We start from the raw sequence: 5,290 nt of genomic DNA, 5'->3' as shown, positions 1-5,290 counted from the left end.
ATTTTTAATTTTTAATTTTTAATTTTTAATTTTTAATTTTTAATTTTTATTATTATTTTTTAAATAAATAAAAAAACAGAAAAAATCAACAAAGCTGTTTCCCCGACACCCTTATCGAACGCGTGCGAATTCCAAGATCATGGATGAACTCGAGCAAAACCAAGAGGTGATAAGAGCGGATGTCAACCAACTGAAGGAAAAAGTTGATCGAATTCTGGAAGCTATACAAGCTTTGGCAAGGAAGGAGAATACAGATGGGGATCCTCCAATTGTAAATGAAGAACACCAAACTACTCCTTCTCATCCACCGGGTTTTACCCCGACTAACCAACAATTCCGCACTGCAACTATGCAATTTCCTATATATGGTCTCCCGCCTGGTTATACTCCGCCTGTAGTCATTAACCCCATAGAAAATAACCAAAACCACTCAGCTGTCAATCCCCAAAACTTAAACCAATCACAAATCCCACCTCATCTGGGCTATGTGCCACCCCAAAACACTATACCCACAGAAAATATTCCATATAGTGTACCTCAAGTGCCCCATTTTGATGCTAACGGGAATTGGCATCAACCTCACATTGGGGATGATACACAATCAAAGGAAAAATTCCATGTCTTGGAAGAGCGAATAAAAGCAATTGAGGGGTATAATGTTTATGGCCTTGAAGCTTTCGATATGTGTCTGGTTCCTGATGTGACTATCCCTCCCAAATTCAAGGTTCCTGACTTTGAAAAATACAAGGGCAACACATGTCCTAAAAATCATCTAACTATGTATTGCAGAAAAATGGCTTCTCATGCTCATAACGACAAGCTGCTCATTCACTTTTTCCAAGACAGTTTGAGTGGGGCATCGTTAAGCTGGTATATGCATCTCGAGCGAAATCGAATTCGTTCATGGAAAGACTTGGCCGATGCCTTTTTGAAACAATACAGGTACAACATTGACATGGCCCCTGATAGGATGCAACTGCAAAATTCATCGAAAAAGGATAATGAATCTCTCAAAGAGTATGCACAACGGTGGAGGGAAATGGCATCACAAGTGGAACCTCCCTTATCTGAAAGAGAAATGGTTGCTATGTTTATGGATACTCTCCAGTCGCCTTTTTATGATAAGATGATTGGGAGTATATCATCAAACTTTTCTGATCTGGTCATGATTGGCAAGATCGTATGTGCAGCAACTGGCATAAAAAGACCCAAACGACATTCACAAAAAAGAAAGAAGGGGACGCTAATGCTGTAATGGTAAACCCTAGAGTCTCCTATTTTCCACCCATCAATTCTTATCGACCCCCAAACTTCCAGCCCTCAATATCACAAACTCCTCACATTCCTTATCCATATGTGGCTGCAACCACACAAGCTTCATACCCTCAATATCACCTTTCAAGACCACCTTTTTATCAACCACCACCTACCGCATTTTCCCAACAAGGTCAATGGAACCAAAGTCCAATCTCAAATCACTATAGACTACTTGTCAATCAAAAAAGGATAACCCGTTTTGACCCAATTCCCGTCACGTACAGCCAATTGTTGCCTCACTTACTTCAAAATTCAATGGTAGTCCCAAGACCAATGAAACCTCTTGAACCACCATTTCCAAAATGGTACAAGTTGTTGCCTCACTTACTCCAAAATTCAATGGTAGTCCTGAGGCCAACGAAACCTCTAGAACCACCATTTTCGAAATGGTATAATCTAAACGCCAAATGTGAGTACCATGCTGGAGCCGTGGGGCATTCCGTCGAAGACTGTCAAGCCTTAAAAACTAAAGTGCAAGAATTGATCAATGCAAAATGGCTTACCTTCAAGGAAGATGGTCCCAACGTGGGGAATAATCCTCTGCTGGGTCACGGAGATACCTCTGTCAATCTCATTGAAGAAGAGATGGACCAGTACACAAAAGATGATTATGTATCGACCATAGAGCCATGCATGGAAAAACTAGATCTTTTCCAAGACCATTGGAAATCCTCTATAGAAAAGAGAATCCTAAGCCAATTCATAGTGGGAAAAATGCAATAATTGTTCAAGCACCAACCTCTTTTCCTTATGAAAATAACAAAGCGGTTCCATGGAGTTATGAAGTCACATCCCATTTAGTAAATCATCAATCATGTGATATCTTTAAGCCTCAAGGTACTGATATCACCAATATTTCAGGGATTAGCGGGATGACCCGAAGTGGTCGAGTATACACTCCTGAAGAACTTAGGAAAAAGGAAGGTCGTGGAGAAAAAGGGAAAGATGTTGTGTATCATGCCATAAAAGGATCAGAAACTTGCAAAAAGACAATACCTGAAGAAGAAGCTAATGAATTTTTGAAGTTTTTCAAGCAAAGTGAGTATAAGGTGGTAGATCAACTAAATCAAACCCCTTCTAAGATATACGTTCTTTCTTTGTTATTAAACTCTGAAGCACATAGAATGGCACTGATGAAAGTTTTAAACGAGGCCCATGTTACTCATGATATCATTGTTGACCAGTTTGATGGAGTTGTCGGTAATATCACCGCCTGTAACGGGTTGAGTTTTAGTGATGTTGAATTACCAGCTGAAGGGGTGGAGCATAATAAAGCACTACACATCTCTGTGAAATGTCATGATCATATTCTTGCGCGAGTGCTAGTTGATAATGGTTCATCGTTAAATGTCATGCCAAAATCAACACTATCAAAACTATTTGTTGATGGGGCTTGTTTGAAGCCGAGTGTTATGGTGGTGAAAGCATTTGACGGGTCCAGAAGACAAGTTATTGGTGAGATTGACCTGCCGATTCAAATTGGACCCCAGCAACGACTAGTTAGACTTAGTAGGAGCTGCTATTTTGCAGGAATTAGTTTTCCCTTATTCTTAGGAATTTCTGTTGTAAGTCATGGCTATATATAGCTCAGACGTGAAATAAAGATCAAGTGAATTATTCTCACAAATTACATATAATGTTTAAGCTTTACTTTTCACATTTTATATTTCAAAAGTTTGAAAATTTTGGAATGATAATTCAAATTTTGTAAGTTTTGAAAAATTGGGTGAATAATGAAATGATAAATTTTTTTAAGGGACAAAATGGTATTTTCATTTTGGATGGGGGTGGGAAGTTAAGGTGGAGGGTACATGGTACATTTCTCTTTATTTTGACAGTTCTATATATTGTGTGGTCCAAGTCACGTTAGTTCTATTTTGAATTTTTGATACTTTTGTTACTTTTATTGAATTTTCTTTATAGAAAAAAAAATTAAGTCATTATTGCCAATATACAAAATAACATGTTTTCAAAGAAAGTGTTTATAATGTCATTATTTCCATATCAATTTAAAATATTAATTGAAGTAGAAAAAAATTTAGAGTATAAATTAATTTGTACTTATTTATGTCTACACCTATTTCAAACAAATCACATCAACTGTTTTGCATTTTTTATTTGACTAAATTTAAAGTAATAAGAGACAAAATAATCATATTTAAATGTATCAAAAATATATTTAAGCATATTTTTATTATTTGTAAAATAATGTATTTTAATTAATTATTTTAAATTAAATTCATGTAAATTTTTTATTTATTTACACTTTGGTCACGAAGTTAAAAGAACGAGAAAGATAAACAATAATTATTATATTTTGAATTGTTGCCACAAACATCTTAAAATCATAATCTAAATTAACTGCTAAATAAATAAAGTTAACCACGAAATTAGTGATAAAAAATTAAATTAAATAGGTTATAGTATTTAAAATTTTTAATTCAATAAATGAGTTTGAATAAAAATAATAATATGATATTCGTGATTTAAAAATGATTATGAGTGAGTGGATCTCAGTAAATTCATAAATATTACTTTCACAAAGTCACTTTTTTTTTTGGCTTAATTGCACTTTTGGTCCCCCTATTATAGGTGAAAATCGAAAGTAGTCCCCCCATTTTGTTTGTCCCCAGTTTTAGTCCCTCAAACAGAATTTGAGTCCAAATCATGATCAGTTGTCATTTTTTAATGACGTGTCAATAAAAGGGTGACGTGGCAGACGCTTATGTGGAATAAACTCATTATTATATTATTTCTGATTAAAAAATATAATTTATATTTTTAAAAACCATTATTATAATTGTGACAATATTTTAAAAAATACAATTTAATTGTTAAAATTAAGTTAAAAGAAAAAACCTAAACAGATCAAAATGAAAAACATCTGAAGCAGTGTGAATGCAAATGAAAATCAGAAGCATATGAACTAGCTTGAACCCTAAATCAAAAAACAGCCCCAATTCAACAAAACCCCCAAATCGTGAACCCTTTTCATCAAAATCGACCATTTCCCTTTTATTCATCATCATCATTCGATTCCAATTTCGTCTTCTTCTTCATTGTTGGTCATCTTCCCTTTTCATCTGGGTTCTTCTTCTTCATCGTCTTGGTGTTCGTCCTTTGTATTTCGTTGCTTCTTCTTTTTTCTCTGTTTCGTTTCTTCTTCGTTTGTTCGTTGTGTTTTTTGGGGAAAAGAATGTTTTGTCATTCATATTCAGTTACAAGCAACAATTCTCATTTGAGAATTAGAAGAAGAGAATGTTTGTGTAGACTTGAATCTCCTTTGTGTACTTCTTGGACGGCTGAAAATCCAGGTCGAAGGTTTCATGGTTGTGGATTTTATAAGGTAAACTATTTGTCAAAATTCTGGAATTTTTTTTTTTTGTATTGTTTACAGATTATAAAAATTTGTTGTTATGTTGTTTAATTACAGGGTACTTCTTGTTTTGCTGTTATGTTGTTTCAGTTACAAGGTAAAAAATCTTGCAATTTTTTTGATTGGTTTGATGAGCCAATGACAGAACGTGCAAAAGAAGTTATTATGTCTTTGATGAAAAGGATTGATGAATTCAAGAAGAAAGACAATGTGACAAAAATTGTGATGATGAAATGAAGTTGAAGTTGAAACTAATGAGGGGCTTTCTGGCACTTTCATGACTTTTGATTATTGTTCTTTTGGTTATTGTAATGTTGAAGTAATTAAAATGATTGGATTAAGGGTGTTTTGTAATGATGTAATTTAGGGTGTTTATGGTTGAAATTGTAATGTAATTGTTTAATATAATCAAATGAAATTAGTATTATTGTAATTTGATTGTCTATTTTTACATGTTAATAACTCAATTTGATATCATTGTATAAATAAAATTTGGTAAAACAATTTTGCAGTTGTTTGAAATAATCAGAATAATCTGGTCAAAATAATCAGAACAATATTCCAATTTTTGAACCTAAATTTGATAATCAGAATAAT

Source organism: Cicer arietinum, chromosome 8, assembly GCF_000331145.2.
Source record: "Cicer arietinum cultivar CDC Frontier isolate Library 1 chromosome 8, Cicar.CDCFrontier_v2.0, whole genome shotgun sequence".
NCBI classification, from domain to species: Eukaryota; Viridiplantae; Streptophyta; class Magnoliopsida; order Fabales; family Fabaceae; genus Cicer; species Cicer arietinum.
Note: the sequence above shows the minus strand (reverse complement) of the source record.